We start from the raw sequence: 24726 nt of genomic DNA on the forward strand, positions 1-24726 counted from the left end.
TTCCATGTCAACAAGGATAAAAACCTTGCAACTTCCTTTGGTGAAAAAGTGACAACCAATCCTTGATATTAAGGAAGATCGAGGGCCATCATGACTTAACTAATTTTCACTCATAAAATGTAACCCACATAATATTTTAAAACAAAAGCTTGGGTTATAATTTCATACTTAGACTTAGGGTAAGGTTAGGCAATGAAAACACATTTAAAAGGTACCTAGGAAAATAAAAAGGGGCTTTCAAATGATTTTTTCTAGCTCATTTCTTTAAAATGCTTTAAAAAATACATACTATGTAAACCTTAGCCTAGAGATCTAGGGAAAAATTACCATTGGAACAACAATGCATCATTAGGGATTAATATAGGGCAAACAAGGATTCAAAAGCACATAATATTAATTTTAAAAGTAAATTGGATTTTGACTAGAATATTTCAGAATTTTTTAACATGTGAAAAACTAGGCCAACACTAGTTTTATAATAACATATCCAAAAATCCCAAAACTCCAGTGATGGGTTAGGGAGATATGGCTCCTATAACAACACCCAATTTTCTGGCAAAATACACTCAGAAAATTCATAGTTGAACTAGCAAGGGCATCAATTTTCTAACACACACCAGAACCTTTCCATTCCAAATTGATATTAATGGAACCACATATCATGAAATGTAGAAAATTGTTAAATAAAAATGGGTAGAGACATAGAGATGTCACCCAATTAATTTTGCTTGTCCATTTGGTTCTCCTACAATAAAAGTAATAATACATCACTAGAAGAAAACATAAAATTATTAATGATCTTCCAATGGCCGACAGAGACCATTAAAGGATCTTCAAAAAGCCTCCATGAGAAGACCACTCTCACAACAATAAAGAGTTTTGTCTTACTAAAGATGGAATGAAAATGATTCTAAGAGATTTGGAACTCAATGACTCTTAAATGAAGTTTAAAGAATAAAAAGAAACATGCATGCAAAAATCTACACACAAACAACCAAGAAATGTCATATGAATGTTAAAAACTCAAGAAGTTCTAGGAAAAAACAAGAAAAATTAAATCTATTCTCTTCTCCAATTGTTTACAAGATTAATCCCTTCTTCTTTTTGAAGAATCATGGTTCTATAACTTCCAAGAACTCATCGAATTACTTCTTGTAGTTACATTTGAATACTAGTTGTTTCTAAAGATTGCTCATGTTATTTTGGCATTTTTTCCCTACCTCATAATTAATTAGAATCTTTTAGATTTTTCTCAAAAATGCACTTGGGAAAAATTAAACTCAAATTAAAACACTCAAAGAATAAAAAAATTGAAGCCTAAGTTCTAAGAGGCTAATGTTAGGTTGGCTTATATGGAATGTAATCCTAGAATTCCACTACATAGAAAATGGACTTTTATTAAAAACTTAGAGACTCACACGCATGCGCGCGTGCCCACACACACACACACACACACATTTAAACTTAAAATTTCTAAAACTATTTAATCTGCCTGATAATTACTTTATGCCCCTAGACTATACTCCCCAATAGGTCTAATCTCAAGTCCACTTGAGATGAGATACTCCAATGAAGCACCATGCTTCTTTATCTATTTTTCATCCATCCAAATGGCCTTTGATGTTGAACTATCTTTCCATTTGATCAAAAAGTAGGTATATTGTCTCCTCCTTGTCTTCTTTATTTTGGTATCCAATATTCTCTCAATTTGAGGAGATTTTGGTTTTGGTAAAGCATGCAAGTATGTTGTTACCTCTTCTTCCTGCTAGGATTGATTAGTTGTTGATGTCCCCTTGTAAAGAGTAAGATCACATATGTTAAAAAATGGATAGATAGAAAAATATGAAGGTATCTTTATCTTGTATGCATTATTCCCATACTTAGCCAATACTTGGCAAGGTTCTACCTTCTTTCTTGATAGTCTGGTGTGTTTGGACTGAGGTAATCTTTCCTTTCTCAAGTAAGCCCATACTAAATCAACAACCTTGAATTGTAACTCTTCTTTTTTTATTGGAAAGTTCTTTGTATTTCTAATTTACTTTCTCTAGCTGCTTCTTGACTTGGTCTTGTACTTCTTTGATAGCTTAAAAAATACTCTCTCCATCATCATTAATTGGGGCTCAATTCAAAAGATCTCTAAGCTCGAGAACTCCCCTATGATGTATACCATATACAATCATAAATGGAGACTTTCATGTGCTCCTATTACCTATGTCATTGTAAGAAAAATCATCTTGTGCAAGTATGGCATTGTACTTCTCTCCATGTTGCTTTGTAAGACATCTTAGCAAGTTATTAAGGGACCTATTGGAAAACTCTATTTGGCCATCTATTTGAGGATGGTATGCAAATGAAAAATATAAATACGTACCTAGTTTCCTCCATAAAGTTCTCCAAAAGTGGCCTATGAACTTGACATCTCTATCGTAAATAATGCTCAAAGGTAATCCATGTATTCTAACTATTTCTTTGAAAAATAAAAATCTGCAATATGAGAGGCATCATTTGTAGATATACATGGAAAGAAATGTGTCATTTTTTTGAACTGATCTACAACAAGAAAAATACTATCATACCCCTTTTGAGTTCTTGGTAATCCCATGACAAAATCCATATTGATGCATTCTTGTGGTCTTAAAGCAATGGGTAGTGATTGATATAATCCTACATTTGTACACTTCCCTTTTTTTTTTTTGACAAATATCATTCTTCCACAAAATTTCTTACATCTTCCTGTAGCTTGGGACAAAAATAATGGCTTTTATAAAATTTCTACTATAACACAGATCTAGCCAGAAAGAAACTACATTTTAGGAAAAAATAGAAAAGAACATAACAACTCTAAATAGAATTAATTCTTCCATATTCAAACTAATTATTCACTTTTGATTATAGCAATCTCTCTTTTTTTTCATCAAGAATTTCTCATATGTGGGTCTAGAAATATTAGCTTCCATAGCTTTTGCTTCTCTCTTTTTGTGACAAGTGTTTGCATACAGGTGATACGTGGGAGCTATGAGGTTGATCCTTAATAAATTTCAACATGATATCACAGCTCTAGATCTTCATGCCCCTATTTTGTTTTTGAGAGGTTTGGCTTGGTTTTCATATCTATCTTCTTTCCTTCAAAGGGTTTTAGTTTTCAGAGGTGTTTTGTATTAGATCTAGAAGTCACTTTTTTCAGGGTACTTTGTGCACAAATGAACATCACCGTTGAGCCCTAAGCACTCTAACACCCCTATTTTCATATAAAATACATCCAATTTGAATGTTGTTGAAATCTAAGGCAAACAAATTTTAGCCCAATGTCGTATGACCTTGCTCTCAAAAACTGAGGTAATGATTTTTTTTAATAATAATCTGGAGGCAATTTATTTATTTACAAACATTTTTTGTATGTGCAAGTGCATGCAGTTGCACATTCCAAAGGGAGATAAAAAAAAAAAAAACAAGCAAAGGACTATTGTATTGTGCGCATCATCTGACCTAAGAATTTGTATGCGATCAAAGGTTTCCATTTGAATATTGGTCCTACGACCTTCTTATTGGTCTCTGCATTCTTTTTGGCACACTACACATGGATAAGATGACATATTATTTTTGGGACCTCTTAAAATTATTGGTCAGCATGTCCTTTAAAGAATTTTTTGACTCATGAGTTTTTCAATGGAGTGTTGGGCTAGAGTGTTGCATGTTTTTGGAAATTTTTAAAGATTTTTTTAGCAGTGAACTCCTACTTCCTATCTCCTCAACACTTCAATCAAGGCAACCTCCACTGTGCATTAGGAAATCAATGCTCATTGCACATGTTTTTTTCTTTGATGCTCTTTGAACTTGGCTTGTGTTTTTTTTATGGTGCTAGAGTTTTTTTTTGGGACTCGTACTCATGTTGGAAGACATTCAAGAAGCCTTTTTTGGGAATTTGATAAGAAATTTTCCATTGGACTTCAAACAGTTTTGCATGTGATGACTTTGGTGCAATTTTATCACCTTTTCATGACATTTTTATGTCATTGACTAGTGGTCTATGTAGACGGTAGAGGATTTAATGCTTGTGTTTAACACTTTTTTAGGTGCACAAGTTCAACATGCTTAAACAATGCTCACCTTTCTATTTTGTGTGTGAGTTACCACTTCCCAATGTGGACCACAAATCATTAGATTTGTGTTGGGTATCTTTCTTTGCCTTGCTCAACACCCATGAAAGAAAGCCTCTTTGCCATGCATCTCAAAATTTTATTTTTAGCACCAATTCTTTTGATCTATGTGCTTTTTTTTTTGGTTTGAATGCCCTCATTGGCACATGAATATAGATTGGTGTCAAATTTTTGGTTTGTGACTGGATAGTTTTGTCATTGTAGTTTATAGTCTTCTATTTTTGGCAAGATTGTGGGCTCCCATTGGTGGATTCCAATACAAGGTAGTTTTTGTGTTCATCGGGGATTTGTGGTATACAAAGGTGGTTTTATCCTTCTAATTGGTAGTTTTACCAGATATTTTTTTTCCAACACATGTCTTATAATTTTGGCCTCCAAATTTTTCTTCCTACATTGACCCTTTATTTTTCGGCACTTGTTTCCAATGACTAGATTTTTTTTGGTAGGGGTCATTTTCCTAGGATTTTTTGCCTCGATGGCCACATAACCATCAAATTTGTGCCTATCACTTATTGACATCAGCACTGCATTAGTACTCTTGTCACCCCTTCTAGCTCTATTTGGACCTACCTTCACATTGTTTCTCATATCTCAAGCATATAAACTTCATTTTCAACAAATAAGATATTGTCGAAAACCTAGTTTCGAACTTTTCATAGTAGTACAAGAATTTTTTAGTTTTGATACTTTTTTATGGATTTTTCTAATGTCAAAGTCTGGGGTTCTATTTTGCACTCTGAGAGACATATCTTGAGCATCTGATCTCTACTTTGGGAATTCTTTATATCATTGGAAAGGTCTTTCATAGCTCTTTCCAATGATGCTATTTGTTTTTCCAAATTTTTCTCTAGACATATTCTATTTAAATTTTTTTGGATTTTTGCATTATGGTGGATGTCTTGATTATTTCTAGATGGGGATCAATTTTGTTGCTTAAGATGATTTTTCATGGTTTGTACTGTCTATTGTATTAGCCTTATGTCACTTTTGGTCTTTGTAGACATTATTGTATGCATTATTGCAAATGCATAAAGATAAAGTACCATATTGCATCTGTATTTTTATTTTTATTATTTTTCCTTTTAATTTGAGCAGTGTCATCTAAGGACACTCATATAGATTACTGTATTCTTGGAATTCACCATATATTGTGCTTTATTGTACATGCACTACTCTAATTAAAGTACCATGGGGGGTTGATGTTTTGCCTTTGTTTGTCATCTTACTTTAACCTATAATTTTTCCTTCCATGACATTAACCTCATGATGTCTCTAAGATTGATCACCTCAAAACACACATATGTATTCTTTTGTGCATCTTGATCATGGTTTATTGACATGCAATTCTTTTGGCCCACTTTTTCAATTGCTTGTCACCTCAGCCTTGTCTGCATTAGGGAGTTCTTCTATTGGTTATTATGCTTCCTTGGTTCAATGGAGTGAGTTATGTATTAAATTTTCATTCCTATGTACTAGGATGATGCAGTGGTTGGGTACCTATGCATTTCAATGAGATGGATCATTTACCATATAGACACTCTCCTTTACTTTCCTACTTTGGTTACAACCTTTCATATTCAATTGATCAACTCTTTAGGCTTTGGTGTTTTTTTATGCCATTTGTATATTTGATTTCATTTGTTTTCCTTTGTGTGCCTCCTGATTCAAGTAGTCTCTTCTAAGAGCACTCATACATATTATAGTATTCTCTACTTTCTTAGTTTCTATTTTAGTGGAACAATGTTTGTCGAGTCATCAGTGATGTTCTACATATTATAGTCTTCAATGTTTGTCGAATCATTAATGTTAATCAAGTTCACACCTACTCCTAAGTGATCAATGTGGACCAAGCACCAGTGTCAACTAAGCATCAAATATTGTCAAGTTTATTGTGTTGTTGAGTATTAGTATATCACTTGAGTGGACATCTAAACTCGAGTGCCAACACTAAGCCGACTAGGTGAAGATTGTTTAATATGATATTATAGCTGACTTCATAAGGTAATTATTTGGATTGGTGTAATTTTTATATATCTTTTCATATCCAAATGAGTATCAAAAGCATAAGGAAAAATGTGGATTAGCATCTAAAGGCTACAAATAGTATAAGAAAAAGTAGAGTCTCATCCATCACATTAAGGTGATCATTCTACATCAAAGGAATCTCAATTAGGAAACCAAGTTGCAAAGTAGAGATCAACTATTGGTTCATCCTAACAGGTGCATTAGTCAAATCCTCTAACAAGGTGGACTTAATATTCTTATCTAGAATCTCTTAACTGAGTACATACTTCATTATATTGTATAAATGATTTTACAAGGTGGACCTAACAGTCCTTATTGCTCCTAATAGGGAAGATCACCAAAAGTGATCATTTGTAAGCCTTAACAGGCCAACTTTATACTACAGTACTAAAGCTTGTGAGTATCATCCCCACCTTAGTTTTCCTTTCTATTTGGAAGGTTTTTGGGTTACCAAACATTGTGTCAAGTGTTTTGAATGTTTTATTGCTTTCAATCTTTTACGCATGCAATTAGATCATATTAGTTTATGAAGGATTAATTGGTGAATTAAATTTAAAGTTTTATTGGTTCCTGATTCACCCCCCTCTCAGTCACCTAACCTTGTCTACATTTACAACAATTGGTATCAAATAATTTGGTTCTCGTATCAAAAGTTTAGTAGCTTGAGAAAAGATTAGAGGTAATGGAAGTGTACAGACTAGAGAAAGTCATTGAAAATGAAAAGTTGGATTGACATATGGCCATGGATCAATTCAAGAAACTGAAGGAGAAACTCTCTAAATCCTTGCAAAGAAGGAAATAACTAGAAGCACATATGAATGACAATCTCTACATAGAAGAAAGAATTGAAGACCTTTGTCAAGATAGAAATTCAGATGAAGCTAATGTAGCAATTAAAGATCTACTTCAAAAGAATCTCACTCTACATGAAGAAGTTAGAAAACTGAAAGGAGAACAACAAATTCAATTACTCAGAATGTGTGAAGACATGGAACAAAAAGACATAGAAAAAGAAGAGAAAATATTTCTAACTAAAAAGATAGAAGAAAAGGAAAATGAAATTCAACACCTATCTTTTCAGCAAGCAAATTTGATAAATTGACTCAATTGTGCAAATCAAGAGCTTATCAACTTAAGGACAGATAATGTAGGATTTTAGAATGATATCAACATAGAAAGGAAAACCAATAAAAGGATGATGAAATATCAAGAAAGCATGAATCAATTGGACAAGAAAACTCAATTTAGACACAAAGGCAAAGCTAGATTAGGCTATACAAATGAAGGTGAATCATCATAGTAAGGAGCTTAGAAGATCAAAAGACCTACATGTAATAATTGTGGAAAGATAGGACATACATCAAACAAGCGTTCAAGAAATGGTAAATCAAAATTTAGTGGAAAATGTTATAGTTGTAACAAGAAAGGTCGTAGAGCAAGTGAATGCATAGAGAAACCCAAGTTTGAAGGAAAATGTTTCAAATGCAACAAACAAGGGCACACATCTTCATAATGCAAAACCAAGAAATGGAACCCCATAGAACAAATTGTGAAAGCTATCTTTGGTTAGGATTATAACACATGGTATAGATGTCACTTATGTGGTGAGCATGGACACATTGGAGAAAATTGCATAAGAACTCACATGAAGAAGAGAGACCCTACAAAGAGATGTTTTGTATACAAAGAACTTGGTCATCTAGTCAAGAACTGTATGAACCAAGCTACAATTGAAGATGAAAAGAAAGCAAAGGCTAATAATATCATAAATCAAATGAGTAACAATGGGTAAAGAAATATCCAGAGAATGCAAGTCAAAGTCATGAGATCATTGACACTCAAGTCAATGAATTGGGTGATTCAACCACTTAAAGCTAATTATCCATGGAGATCACTAGAACTATAATTCAAAGAAACATCTTATATCAATTCTAGTTAGCAAGAAAAAAGATCCAAATTAGCATTTAAGATGCATTAGGATCACCAAGTTAAATTTCAGTTTGAATCAGTATCTGACCTTATCGAGCAAAGTCAGGTTGCATGACCTAACCAAGCAAAGTTGAGCACAAGTTAGTTCTAGCTGATCTTTACCAAGTTCAGAGACCTATTCGAGCATGCATGTAGATGGCATTTACCAAGTTGAAGACTAAAGGTATTATCCAAGCATATCACATATGACAAGTTAAATAGGTTGTCATCGAGTTATTTTTCATATGATGCATTTATAGTACTTAAAGACAATTTTGGAATAAAAGGAAGAATTGAATGATTTCATTCATCACCATGAATTCAAGAGTGAATAGAGCAGAGAAACCTCAAGCATCTGAGAAATTAAGAGAGAATTTATCAAATATTATCCTTCCATCACTAAGCATTATGGAATCCTCATCTAGCATCAAGGTTGAGAAGGGATTTGAGATGTTAGTAAGGCACATTGTGTGCAAAGACCCAAATTTCAAGCTTTGTCTTGTGATTGCAGAGGAATTAGACCCAGTTGGTTTTCAATTCAAGAATTAGGAACTCTAAAGTTCAATCAAGCATATGAAGCATTATGTGTGGACAGAAACCTCAAACCCAAGCACAGACACCTAGAAGTGAAGGGTTAAACCCATATTTTGCATATGCCAAAGAATTTTCAAATCAATTGGATTAGGTTCATCCTAATTTGTGTTCATGACATGCAATTATGGTTTGATCAACCCATAAAGATCATGAAGAAAATTATTTATAGGGTTACCGAATTTCCCATGCTTGATAAATCCAAGATGACCAAAACCCAAGGTTAGATTGAGCTAGAAAAGAAGACTCTTACCAAGTTGGATGGAAAAGGAATGAAGCTAAATGATGTCACTAACATGGAAATTAAGTTTGGTATTCATGTGATTTCACATAAGATATATAGTTCCAGCCGACTAGACAGCATAGCATGTGAAGCTTCGACTTGGCTTTCAAGGTAGTCAAGAACAATATTTCTTTTGACCTTGCCGAGTTACAGTTAAACCAATTGAGCAAAAACATGGAAAGCATTCAGGCATCAAAGAAAAATCCATGTAATTTTGTTTCACTTTTAGTTTTCTTATTCTTTTATGTTTAGAATTTTTTTCTTTCCAAGGGCAATGTAGTATGGAAGAAGGACATGCCCATTGTGTATCAGATTAACGAATTCATAAATGAAATGGGAGACAACTTTGAGGACATCATGGATGCATATTTTGAAACTTTCAAGGAAATGATGCAAAGAGGTGAATAGAGTAAAAAAGGATCTCTAACAATGCGTAAGATATTCACCACTATTCATATATTGTTTTAGAATTGATGGGTAAAAGTACAAAGTTGTGTCACCTTTTAGGCTGACTTATCAGAATAACTAAATTTGATTATTTCTATTCAAAAATCAATTTGGTTCAAACATGTGATGTAGATTGATTCGTTCTAGCTAATTTATATATGTTTTCACACTTTTTCAATTGGAAATGTCTATTAAATGCATGTTTTATACTAGTTTGTATCCAATTACTAAAGATATAAAATTATTTCAAAAAACTGACGTTTCAATAACTCTTACTATTTTTTATGATACCTTTTTAGTAACATATAAACATCATCCAATTTTGATTTAACTTGGTCCCATGCCATTTTATAGACCTCAAAGTCAAGAATATTCTCATATAGAGTTTATAGTGTTTTAACTAGGTATAGTATATTGTAATTAAGAAATTCTACAAGTATGTATTTTAAAAATAAAAAAGATACCAATTTTGAGAAAGAAAAAATATTAAATTATGTAAAAAAAAATAAATATTATATAACGTTCTAGAGGAGAGAATCCTCTTCCAGAATGTATAATTTTTCTTCTAGTTACAATAGATTTGTGATGAAAAATGTGGTGGGAGATGAAAACTATCGATTTAAGGTGAGTTGAAATTTGAATAATTATAAAAGAGAAAATATAGGTCTAAAGTCAATTTTTATTTTTGATTGTTCTATTTATATATATGATCTATAACATAGTCGGAGTTCAAATAGAAATAAGTTTATTTTCATATAGTTTTGTGGTGGGAACTAAACCCCTAATTTTTCAGCAACTAAAAATTAGCTATAAAAATTTGGAAAATATATCAATTCTTATTCCAAATAATTATTAGAAATTATAAACCTAAACTTCATCCATTTCTATACATTTCATTAGTTTACTTCATTCTTAAATTCTAAATAATAAAAATAGTTTTATGTCATTGAAGGTGAAGAGTTATACTTGTTAGCCTTTTCCTTTACAAAAGGGTGACACAGGTTTGTGCTTTTACCCTAATATGGAATAAGTAATGGAAATGATTGAAATTAAACAAGATAAGATACATACCTTGAAATAGCACCAATCTAGAAATACATGTTTTATGATGTCTATGCATAGTTTCTGGAAAATCTGCAACTTGTTCCAAACTAGGAATGTTGAGACGGAGAAAACCTATAAATCTGTTATCCTTCTAAGGGTAGGTTGACCTTAATCTAGTTGGCAGGGCACAATCTTACCCTAGGGCACAATTGCACCCCAAAAAGTTAACCTTGACCTATATTGCTTTGATGAAAATTCAGTTCATAGATGTTGGAAGTTTGCTAAAAAGGGTATCCAAATCTGTACTCCAATATTTGAAACAACACCTATGGATTCAGGTTGGCTATATAGGGTTTTACCTTAGTCAAATCCCCATTTTGGTGATTTCCACCTCCATGAATAGTCAAATATAATAGAATGTATGTGTGTATTGAATGTGTAATACCAAGATCTAATCTACTAGATTGAAACCCTAGCATGAATATGTAGGAGAAAGTAACACATAAACTTGAATAAGATAAGAAAGCATGCCAAGCCCCCAAGGCTAAAATACTCCTACCAAACTCATAATCTATAAGTGCTACCCCAAGATTGTATCTTTAAATTCTTGCATATTGATAATGATGGATTAAGGAAGATAGGCTCTCTCTTGTTCCAAATAGATATTTAGAATAGTATAAAAATGCTTGATATCCACAACTAGGATGATCTTCTATACCATTCTCTTGCAATTTTGCATCTTCATAGTATCATCTTGTTCTCCAATTATCTCTTGATTCTAGTCGTAGATAAATGCAAATGAGAATCTTTATATAGAAACTTCAAGGTGAGGCTCCTAGAGTAATGTGAGGACCCATAATTCAAATTTCACCTTGAATTATCTTCTAATCATAATAGCCAACTAAGGAGGGAAAAAAATTAAATGAATCTCGAATTAAACCCCTTTCACATTCAAATATGAAAGGCTGACATTGATTTTAGGACCCTCCAGGACCAAAATTTGAAAAGGGAGATCAAATCCTAAAGGGGGTCAAGGTTGACCCCAACCCTAACCTAGGTTAGGGATGACCTTGATCCTACCCTAGGTTGGGATCAACCTAGGGGTTAAAACCCAACCAAAGTAGAAAGCAAAAATTCCCAAGGATACCCAAAAACCTAGAAATGATATCAGAATAGTAATGAATGCCAAGAATAGGCACAAAATCCTATAATGAATATGATGAAGGCTAGGAGGACCTATTCCTAAGTCCTACTTAGAAAATAAAGCCATAAAGGAGGGAAATTAAGGATAATCTTTGAGATCCTAACCCTAATTTCACCTAAAATGAAGGAATCAAGTGTAGATGGATCCTAAATACAAATATATCATGATAAATCTTATAAAAGAGGGTGTTAAACATACCAATATTTAATTTATTCCATTTTAAGATGATACATTTAGTCCCCACTTTAGCTCAAATGTGACATTGTGTGAATATGCAAGCTAAAGTAAGAAAACATCATAGTAAATAAAAAGGATATAGCCAAGTCCTCAACGTAGAGATCCTGTAAAAAACTATTAGAAACTGCAACACACAAGGTTAATGAAAATCCATAAACCACCTAAATCTTACTAAATGACAGTTGAGAACTGCATAAAGGCCCTTCTACCCCCTATTTCTAATTTCTATTTCCAAAGGGTGAAACAGGGTGATAACTCTAAACACTAAATATGAAGTTTGTTCAAAAGATCTTTCTTAAAAAAATTATAATAATTTGTAACCTTACTAAATTGATTCAAGGAGTTAGGTATCTGATTCATGTTTCTAATGCTACTAATAGCACCAAAAATGAAGTTGTCAAGCTCAAGTTATGATGAAAAGAGTGAATGTCTATCTAAATGCATGAGACAAGAGGAATCCAAGTTTACCATGAGTTAACCCTAAAAGAAACCCTAATTCCACCAATAAATAATGAGAAGGAAATCATAATTACTCATTTTTTAATTTTTTAGATTTGACAAGATGTAGAGGAGAGAACAACTTCAAACGACACACATGGAGCTATTAAGACAGTGCCTTGCTACCTGATAGCCACTTCCCAAGGTGAGTTTGTTGTTATTTGATTATGTACTTTCCAAATATGTGATTTATGTAGGCAAGGTCAACCTTGACCCTTAAAGGTTGACCCTGACCCAAAAATGTTGACCTTGACCCAAGAAGGTCAACATAGACTATCAAATTTCCACTCATTCTATGATGAGGTTGTCCTTGACCCAACAAGGTTGACCTTGACCATGAAAGGTTCACCTTGAACTATTAAGGTCGACCTTGACCCAAGATGGTTGACCTTGACCTAGTTAAGTTCAGTGTATAGATTTGATGATATAATAGACTGATGTGTTGTTTATCTGTGCGTATAGGATATGATTCATCTCTAAGAGCATCCCTTTAGAGAGTTGCTTATTACCATTAGAGAGAGATTTTCAATCTGGATGAGGATGATATATAGCTACTAAGAGATGTAGAGCTATACTAGGTATTAGTCCTACCACAAATCAGACTATGTCAAGCCATGTCATTGGCTCTTATAGAGAGGTGAGATGAGGATACATGTGTTGTCTAGTGTGGAGCCTGATTAGTGCCCAAGTGGAAGATTGTTAGTTTGTGGTGACTGATCGGGGAAGTATTGTACATACTTCATAAATTATTTGAGGTTTGGAGCATCACCCCGAGAAAATAATTTGGGCTACTATTTGCCAATGGCTAATATTTTCCAATTGGCTATTGTTTATATTCACCAATTTATGGTTGACATGTTGTAACTAATTTTAACCCTAAAGCGGAAAAAATACTTGTCTAAAAGGGCTTAGGGTTAGGGATGGTCTTATAAGGTGTGATGCAAAAATTGGTTCTTGCAGTGGTATTGAGCTGTAAGGGATTATAGATTATAATTAGGTTGTAATCACTGGATCGTAATAATATTGGACTTTCTGTTTGGTGGACATAGCCTAGGGATTGGGTGAACATTGTTAAACTTAGGTGCCTTGTGTTCTTTTTTGTATGATCTATTATTTTCTAATATTGGTTATGTTTGCATGTAATTCTTATTTTTATCCATGGTTAAATCTTAACAACATGCTCCTTTCATCTTCCCTTGGGAGAGATCACAGTTACATTAGAGGATGTCTACAAGATCCTACAACTTCCAAACCAAGGTGAGACCATCAAACTTAGAGCATAGTGAGTCTATAAGCATATCCTTACTGACAAGGAGTATTTTCCAGGACATGTTCCATATATGTGGACCCAATTAGATCATGTCCTTCTATCCTCAGTACTATCAAGCCCTAGCCCTCTAGTACAGAGAGTGATGCTTGGTAAAGTATCCTTGGTTGTGTTGCAATTCAAAAGGTACCATATTTTTGACACCTCTTACCCATGTTATATGAAGGATGGAGAGTGAGAGGACTATATTCTCACAGGGTCACAACATGTTATCCCAACTATACCATGAGCTATGTTAGTTGGTGAGATATTAGAGAGATAGCCTATCAATATGCACTCTCTTACTGATTTGGTTGTTTGAGAACTTTACATTTACATGTCCATAGGGTATCCCAGTGATGGTAGATGCAAGCACATCGAGAGTCTTTTCCTATCCACTAAAGAATGATTGGTAGTTTGGAGATATCTTGTATTGGAGAGTATCTCTAGACTACATTTCAAGTGTGGATGTTATATGGAGACCCTAATGTTGGATGACAGAGTGGCTGATACTTGATTCCAAATGAGATAATCACAATGGCAAAAGCTACTAGAGGGTCATCACAATCATATAGTTGTGCCATACTACTATGATTGGGTGATGAGACAATTTGGACTAGTACATGGAATCCCTAGAATAGTACCTTTCTATGTGCATATGATGAGGTATTATCAGAGACTTGGTGCTGTTGGTGTTTTATTTTGATGTTACCAGTACTAAAACTACTAGGCGACAAAAGGCTTAGTACCTAGATATCAGTACATACACAACCTAAAGAATAGCCAATTCTCATTATCACTTGCATATGCAAAGTATTAGGACCCAACTTCCATAAAACCTTAGACGGTTTTCTACTCTTTTGGCTCTGTAAAACCAGGGCGGGTGCACCCAGGGATGGTTCAAAGATGGAATAATTGTATGAGAATTATTCTTAGTTTCATTTTGATTCTCATCTCTAAATCCTTAAACATATAGGTAAATAACAAACAAACACATCCCTTGAAACAGATATGGCCAAGAAATCTTCTATAGCTCTGCAGATGTTTCCAACAACAATGGCTAAATGAAGCTAAAACAATCTAGGCAGGCAAGTGCTGGCCAACTTTGAAAATCTTACAGGAAAGATAAATGAAAATTGATTTTATGATGTATTTTGAAAAAGCTAGTTATAATATACTTCTCTTTTGGCTGAAATACTCTTGATCAGTGCCTAATCCATTGGGAATTCAGAGTCAAGTAAATTCTTAGATCTAATTTGTTGCCTTGCAACGAATTTTCATCAGCAATTCTTACCAGAATTTATCATTCAAAAATCCTTATTAACACCCAAGCAACCTCATCACATTCATCAAAGCCTTTACTTAATCCATTGAATTAACAGCAATAACAAATGGATGTACAGTCTTACTAAATTGCAATCAATTGCATAAGCTTTTACTCACACAACATCAAGGTAACTCAGTATTAAAAAGGAGACAAAATTCAGAGAAGAACAGATATGGGGACAGTTCATAACTTGTATTCATTTCCTTTGAAAATGATATATCCTTTACAAAAGACCCAGAGAAACCTTCAGAGAAGAAGCACAGTTCTTTTTACATTCATCCATATCTCAGAGATTTTGACAAAAAAAGCATACTATAAATTTCTTTCCAAAAATGTTTGGACCAAAAAAGAACTAAGCACAACACTTAGTGAAAACCAAATTCGGACCTATCTTTAGCCTTGGGATCTCACTTAAATAATGTGAGATGCAACAAGCTTCAGGCTACAATAGGTGACAGGTGTCCTTCTTTTGAAAAACAAAAAACAAGAATAACAGAAAGGTTGATTACAACAGCACTTCTTGGCGGGTCCCTTTCTGTTATGCTTCTTGGTTGTTATGGTCTGTTCTTGCAATCATTCCTCATCTTCAGAGTACATATCCATAAGGTCTGCAAGTGATGTATCATCTTCTGTTACATGCAAAATCACTTTAACCTGGGGATTTTCTATGTCATCATTGCTGACTACAAGAGTAACTATTACTCTTACATCTTCCTCGTCATCTTCTCCTGACATCTGTTCACTAAACTGGTCTTTCCATCTGTTGAAAGTATCATCATCTGGCCAATCAAAACTTAGGGTTTCTCTTTGTATCTTTATTAAAGAATTGGCATTTTCTTCTAATTCATCGAATTCTTTTCTTATATCAGCATAATACAATTGTATCTTTACCAGCTCTTCATTTGTCTTTGCTCAAAACCAACAGCCAGTCTCACTGATGATGTTTGTTATTCTGTTATCAAATAATTCATCCATTTCCTTTTTCCATTTGTCCTTTTCCTTTACTGTATCAACAGTTTCTAAGGCACAAGGAAATAGGGTGAATTTTTTAGCAAGATATCTTGAAAAATAGAGTGTCAATTTCCTCTGTAAAGAATCTCTTTTATTTTCAAAGTTATCTAATTGATTTAATAAATCAAAAATTCTTTCAACCTGATGGTAAGGCATTTGAACTGCAGAGATACAAACAATTGTAACATCATTATTCCTCTGTCTCCACTTCTGTGCAAGAGAGTCTAGTCCATTCTTTCCTTTATTTAACTCATCTATGAGGGTTACAATCCTGGTCAGCTGGTCATAAAAATCTGACCATTGTATTTTATCCCTCAAGTATGTCACACCCTGCTTCCATTTCTCTTCCTGCTGATTTCTAAATTCTATCTGCCACTCATGTAATTTGGTTTTTTCTGCTTCAAATTCCTCTGCAGTATAGAATTGGGGTCTTTCAGGGGTGTCAGGTATCTCAATAATAGGGGTTAATCCCACAGATGACTGTGGGGGATATGCAATTCTCAATGTACTGGATTCTCCCACTTTTCTCTTTCCAAGTACCTTTTCCAGTTGAGATATCCTGTTTTCTAACTCAATTCTCCTCTTCACCTCTTGATTATAGGCTTCCACCACTACTTCATATTTATTATGCATATCCATCATTTCCCTCTCTTCTCTTTCTGTAGTAGCCAGGGAAAATTTAGAATAATCCACATTCATGTGGGCTGCCTGTACATTTGAAGTGTCAGCAACTCTTCTTACAATGATACTCCCTGTCAATCCTGAGTCATCAGGCTGTGATGAAGTAACTCTGGATCCTCTTCTCAAGGACCACATAACAAGGGCAGCTTGATCATTACTGAATGCTGTACCCAAGAATTCCTCTTTATTCGGATCCTGGAGTCCTAAATTATTTGAAACAGAATTAAAAACTAATGCGTCAGCAATGTCCCAATTGGGCAATAATAAAACATTAGCATTTTTTACCATCTGTCTTCCCTCATCAGGGGTTATATTTTGGAACTCTTGAACCATTTGTTCCTTTATTAGATTTTGAATGGAGGTATCATCCATTTCTGGATGTTCTGTTCTCATATTATTGCACCTTTGCTCAAAAATGTGCATGTTTACTCTCCACGCAAACTGATGGAAAGCCCTAGATCTTACAAAATTGTTATCAGACAAAAAATGTTGACTGGCTTGTTCCAAAACAGGGTCCAATTCCCTTCCTCTGAAATCTGCTATGGTTAATTCAAAACTTGGTACAGGGGTTTCCTGAGGGTTGCCTTCATCAATCTCTGCTTGTGTAACAAAAATTTCTCCTTGTGACCCCATTTGTTCAAATTGCTCACTGGTGAGTTGTTCTTCCTCAACTCTTATTGGGGTTTGAGAAGGTGAGCCACTTTCATCAGGGGATTCTTCCTCCCTTATTATTCTTCTTCTTTTGGGGGAAGGTTCAGGGGGTCTTTCTTCTAGGACAGTGCTGGAAGATCCAACAATCTGTTTTTCTTTATGCACAACGGGCACCTGCTGTCGGACAATAGTATATCCTGTTTTCTTCCGTACCACCAGTGGACCTACTCCAATGTTGGGAGTGAAACCCAATTTTCTCATAATTTCTCTGGCTTTATCTGGAAAAGAATTAATAAAATGCTGTTTCTTCTCATTCATTACCTCCATTATCTCAGAGAAATTACTCATGAGCTTATGTACTTTATCTGCATTGTTTGCAGCATTACTAAGAGGACTGAAATTTTTATCAAAACAATTAATGAATTCCAAAACTTTTGAATAGACTCTCCATTTTTCTTTCTTTATTTCTTGCTCATGGAGAGAATATTCATTTCTTATTACATCTTCTGGAAAATAGAATTCATGCTGAACTGGACGCAGCTTGATTCTCAATCTAAGGGTAGAGTTAAAGAAACCTTCTGTATCACAAAAACGAGAGTGAGACACTGCCATTTTGTATTGATCCAAAAATTTATGGAGAAAGGCCCACCCTTCTTTAGTTATCACAAATTGGTGGGCTATAGTACAAGTAGGAAAAATTGATCCTGTCCCCCTTTTGTGCAAAAAGGCCTCCTCCACTCCTCCCAACTGCCACAAAAATTCAGCTATCCCTACCTTCAAGGGTACCTGATAGGGTAACACATGGGGTGTTCCTTTGAAACCATAGACCTTGATGACCGTTGAGACTGAATGTGGGATAATATCTCCCCAATTATGTGAAACTTTTAGATTGTGGGTTTTGTCCATAGGCCTGATAAGGTGCATTAATGCCTTAGGGATTCTGGGATTATCACTCAATAAGAGGCACCTTAGTTTGGAGGCAAAGTGCCTATCAAATCTAACGAAGCTAGCATTTTCTGCTTCCCAGGTCATGTCTGCACTCCATAATTGGACTGGTAGTGCTTCCCCTTCTTGTTCTCTATTTAAAACCATTTCTTTACCAAAATAAGTGGCCCCTTTAAAAAGAAACATATGCATCAGTAAGGAATACTGACCCCAAACCTTTTCCACCTTGCCCTGTGCAAGCCCCACCAATCCATGATGGATCTCATTTGCCAAGTAAGATGCAAAATCAAAAATTATTTCCACACCAAAAGAAGAGATTTGGGTGATCATATACATGAAGCTCACCGGAATAAAATCTTCTTCGCCCTCTTCGAAGACTCTGCACAGGGTCCTATATATCTCGACTGCCCTGGCATTAAAACATGATTTCTTGAAGGGCTCTTTAGAAGATGATGTTATGGTTGGGAGGCCTCCAATCCGGCCTATGTGGGCTTTCAGTGCACCCTGTCTAACTACATCCCTCTTGGATATATATTCCTTTTCTAAATCTGTCAGATTAATGGGCACATGATACATGGTGAGGGGTCCCAGACTGAATACCTTCCTAATCTCCTCGGGACTGATGGTAACTAAAGCCTCACCATCTATTCTCCTCACTACCTTAGTGGCTTGGTCATAGTTTTTTGCTATGGCTTCAAGCAGGTCAAAATCCATGAACACGCTGGGAACAACAAGCTTCCCAAGATCAAAATTCCAAATGTTGGCATGAGGGGCATATAACTTTCTCTCTGCAAACCATTTCTTGAATAAACTCAAACTAGTCTGAGCAGTTTGAGCATCCCGGACCCAATTACCCTTATCATACAATCCATCAGCTACCCTAAGCCTAGGATTGAGTGAGGTCAACCTCTTAACTTGTACCGTTTCTACAGTGGACTCAGGAAGTAACTCAAGCAAATTATCATGCACATTTCTATCCAGGTAGTTTACTGCTCCTGTAAATCCCTTCTTAGGAGGCATCTTGGGCTATCCTCTTTAAAACTTAAAAGCTCATAGAGATGATGGTAGTTTTACTTACTTGAATTCTGTCTCAAATCTCCTTTGAATTCCTGCAAAATTTCAACGAACAGATAACTTGACAATTTCTTATCAACCTTGGCACGCTTTTCTTTCAGTAATAGCTTCTGCACAAGAATGGCTTCAAATCTTTTCTCGCGTGAAATGAAACTGATGCAATCTCTCTGTATTATACTCTGTTTTTTCTCACGGATGAAGCTTTCTTGTCTAATTAATACAGAGAGTGGCACTACATTTTTTATTTAAAACTGCGCCGTTGATCTTCAAAGATCCTACGATCATGCGGTACACAGAGAACAACTAGGAGTTATACTTGCCATGTCAGTTATATTACCCAATGAGAGCTTGCCACGTACATAATTCTTTCTTTTGATGGCGCTTACCTTTAAACCCACTGACGACGGAGAACACGTGTCAGCATGTCGCTACTTCGTTATGCATAAAGAACTAGCACCTCACCATAACGAGGCGGCGACAACCGTTGATCGGACCAAGAAATGATCGAACGATACGCTACAGGACTTCTTAAGAAAGAAGGCGGTGGGCCCATATCGCTATGTCGCTATAATTATCTTCCATGCAACTCTTCATAACGAGATAGCGAGCTCCATTGATTCACTTCAAGCTGACGTTCCAGATTTCTTGTACATTTAGTCAGGTAGGCATTAATGAGAATCGGATCTCTGCATAGCTAGCACATGTCAAATTTTATCAGTCACCTGTCATTACACATCATCATAGATCTTGCCAATCTTTTACCATTTTACGGGGCCTCGCTAACTCGCTAACGGTGAAGCACCTCAATTTTCCGATAGCGAGGTAGCGAGCTTCGGCACTTTAAAGGATTCCGTGCCAGAAAAAGCAAGGGGGTACCCGGTAATTACTTCTGTTAATTAAAACTGATTCTGACAACAGTATTTATGATAGGTCATGCCACCTGGTGTAATTATGACACAAGCAAGATGCAATGTCATCATTTTCAGATTTTCACGTGGCCTCGCTACTTCGCTAACGGTGAAGTGCCTGAATTTTCCAATAGCGAGGTGGCGGAACTTTCGGAAAAATATCAACATTCCGGCTCTGATGTCAGATATTCTAGTGGGTCCTTTTCCCCCTTTTTATGGTGAATTGCTAAGTGTACCTGGACAATAAAGCAATTAAATAGCAAATCTCCGATCGCCGCACGTTCACTTCATGGTCCCACCGCTTAAAAACTTGACACTCGCTATCTCGCTATACTTAATGAGCATGCAACTTTCAATAGCGAGATAACGCCAGCGGTAGATCTAATCGGATCTGACGGTAGGGACAAACAGTAAGAAAGGTAACCCGGGAGAAAGGAAAAGGAATACGGAAGCATATTCGCTTCTTTTGAATTTTGAAAATTTTCTCGCCCGACCATTTATAAATAGGGATGAATGTAAGGCTTACATGGCAAATATTTCTTACAGATGGTTTATCCAAAACCTTATACTTTATTTAGACATAGAACATCTGACTTTTCTATGGTTTAACTGAAAATTTTTTACTGCAGAAAAAGTCAGACCAACAGGTGCCATACGTCGACCATTGACAACATATATAGAGGAAAATGATTATGATGATACAAAGGATATAGAAGTACATCAGATATGACCTACTTAGGCATGAGCAAAGATTACATCAGGTACTAGAGTCTGTAGGGGTCCTATCTCATCTTTCTTGAGGATTATTGTATAGGTGATCCATGTGCTTTAGAGATGACATATCAAGATGATGGTACAACAAGGAGGATGAGGATATCAAAGATGAGGAGGAGAACATCTCTAAGGGAGATCTCATGGAGGAGGAGAGAGAGGAGAGAGTAGACAAGATGCCCCTAGCCAGTGATATTGGTGTAGATGTACATATTTATCACATATCACCACTGAGATCACAATGGCCCCCATGTGACCACACAGAGATACCACTACTGAGGCCTAGACACAATGATCATGGAGAGAGTAGTCACTCCATGCCCCCACCATCTAGACCTTTTAGTGACGTCCTAAAGGGAGACCTAGGTATGAAATAATAGAATGTGATTAAATATGCAATTTTATTTTAAAAAGTATGAAATTGATAAATGTAATTTTTATTCTATAGCTAGTGTAGTAGAGCAGAGGCATTTTGTATCCAAGATTCTAAAGGATGCATGCATATCCTACCAACTACCAACGAGTGAGCAATAGTCCTCTCTTGGCTACAGAGATTCCAGCAGGCATGCTGATATCTTTGTAGTTGTCCAAAGAGGGTTAAGGATGTATAGGGACAGGGAGGAGAATTTAATAGATGAGCTATAGAGTGCCCAAGAGTGCTCACATGGTATGAGCATATCCAGGAGCCATACACGAACACACAGATCTACATCCTCCTATTATAGACCAGAGATATCTAACAACCATCAACCATCAAAGTGTAGTGATAGGCATAGTGATAGATAGGGTTGTTGGCCACATATGTATTAGAACTTAAATCACTTTTTGATGAATGAAAAAATTTCTTTATTAATTACTTCTATGTTTGATATAAAACTCAATAGAAAGAAAGAGGGTGCATAAATAGATTCAATATATAATTTTGTTAAAACTACATAACCTATAAAACAAAGTCTATAAGGAATATATAAATGTAGAAAGAAAAGAAAGAATAAAATTAAGGATAATAATGTTTAAGATGCATAATATTCATAGGTTCCTTAAAAGAAACACCATCCATATCAGCAAGTCTATAAGAACTTGAACCAAAGTTTTAATAAAAACAAAAGGTCCAAGCCAATTAGGGCTAAACTTTCCTTTTTCACCAGGAGAAGCATTCACATTTTGTTGATTCTCATATAAAACTAAATCACTGATTGAAAATGTTCATTCAATTAACTTATGATTATATTGCTTTTGTAGATATTTATGATAAGCTTTTATATGTTCTAATGCATGTATTTGTTGTCCATCCAACATTTCTAACTCTTGTAAACATTATTTTCAAAAAGTATCTTTGTTAATTATCCCATGAAATGAAACACACAAAGAAGGTATTTCTAATTCCAAAGGTATAATCACATCAGTACCATAAATGAGATTGTAAGGAGAAGTACTTGTGGCAGTATGAACACTTTTCCTATAAGCCAATAAGCATATGTCAATTGAGCATGCCAATCTTTTACATGCTTGTTAACTATTTTTCTTAGAATCTACTCAATAATTTTATTTGATGCTTCAACTTGACCATTAGATTGAGGATAAAAAGGATGAAAGTGAGGATGAGGATGAAGTAGAAGAAAAGTCAAAGCAGAGGCAATTCTAAATCCAAAGGAAGAGAGGCTTTTTAGGGCCATCTCTAAGATTGGAAAAAGACCTAAGTTTGAGGTTCCCACATTTTCAACAAATCTTAACCTAGAAGAGCTAATTGATTGGATCAATTAACTAGAGGAGTACTTTGAGTATGAAGATATTGAGGATCTGGATACGTTCAAGTTTGTGAAGGCAAAACTGAAGGGACATGCAAAGATCTAGTGGCAAGAAGTTTAGTTGGAGCGAAATAGAAAGGGAAAGAAAGGGAAAGGAAAAAATCTCCAGATGAGATCAGATGATAGCTAAAATGAAGCAACAATTCATTCCTATGGATTATGAGCTTGATCTATTAAAGAAGATGTAAGGGATGAAGCAAGTGAGAAAATTTGTTCAAGAGTATACTGAAGAGTTCTAACAAGTTCTCTTTAGAATCGGCCATGCAAAAGCTAATAAGGAGAAAGTCATCCATTATCTTAATGTATTAAGGCCAAGCATTTAGGATGATCTAAGTCTAGTTCGAATGAGCAGTATTGAGGAGGCATACTATTTTTCCCTAAGAGTTGAGGAGAAATTGAGCAAGAAGTTTGACAATAAGAATAGTGGAAGAGGTCATGCTAGAAGATATAGCGGATCATCTTATGGAGGTCGTAATGATGATTAGAAGAACAAGGATGAGGCTAGAAGTAGCAACCAAAACCAAAGGGGAAATAATTCCAATCATTTCCATGATCAGAACAATAGAGATTAGAGAGGAAGAGGCAGAGGACAAGGATCCGAAAGAGGAGGCTTCCGTGAAAAATGTTTTCACTATGGAGAAGAAGGGCATAGAGCATTTGAATGTACCCAATGCAAAGGAAGGATAGACCAAAGAATAGAAGGTTAGGCAAGAGTTGCACATGTTGATGAAGATGCTAGATCCTCATATTTTGAATATGTTGAAAGAGGAGAAGTCCTAGTTAATAGAAGAATCCTGTTGAGTGGTGAGAATGAACCTAATCAAAGAAGGAGTTTGTTTCGAACAAGGTGCAAATGTGAAGATAAGTGTTGTGATGTGATCATTGATGGTGGAAGTACTAACAATTTGGTGTCAAAAATGATGGTCACCAAGTTGAAGCTAAAGAGACAAAGACACAAATGTCCATACCATATTGCTTGGGTGCAAGATGACCACAAGGTTATGGTCAATGAGCAATACTCAATGAAGTTCAAGATTGGGAGCTACTAGGATGAGATACTATGTGATATCATACCTATGGACATATGTCATATGTTGTTGGGTAGGCCATGGCAGTTTGAAAAACATGTTGTACATGATGGGAAAGCAAATACCTATACTCTAACTAAGGATGGAGTGAAACATAAGTTGAAGCCGTTGAAGGATAAAGAAGAAAAGGTATGTAGCGTTACTAGAATATGTTTTGTTGATGGAAAAGAGTTTCTTAAAGGTATGAAACATGAGCATATGTGTTTTGCTATAATTCCTAAAGATAGTAAAGAAGAAGTAGAGGAGGTACCTACAAAAATTGTAGATATGTTGGAAGATTTTTTTGATATTATATTAGATAATGTACCTGATGGATTGCCCCCAATGAGGAAGATTAGTCACTAGATGGATTTGGTTCTAGGAGCTAGTTTTCCAAACAAGGTAGCACATAGAATGATGCCAACAAAAAGTGAAGAGTTGAATAGGCAAGTTCATGAGTTGTTGTAGAAGGGGTTGATTTGAGAGAGTCTGAGTCCATGTGTTGTACCAGCAATGTTAGCACCAAAGAAGAATGGAGAATGGAGAATGTGCACAAATTCTCGTGCTATCAACAAGATCACCATCAAGTATAGATTTCCTTTGTCGAGGATGGATGATATTATGGACTCTTTGAGTGGAGCTCATTATTTCATAAAGATAGATCTGAATAGTGGGTACCATTAGATTCATATTAGAGAAGGTGATGAGTGGAAGACTGCTTTC

This window comes from Cupressus sempervirens, chromosome 3 (assembly GCF_028749045.1).
Source record: "Cupressus sempervirens isolate cs-2001-9-10 chromosome 3, ASM2874904v1, whole genome shotgun sequence".
In the NCBI taxonomy this organism is placed as follows: Eukaryota; Viridiplantae; Streptophyta; class Pinopsida; order Cupressales; family Cupressaceae; genus Cupressus; species Cupressus sempervirens.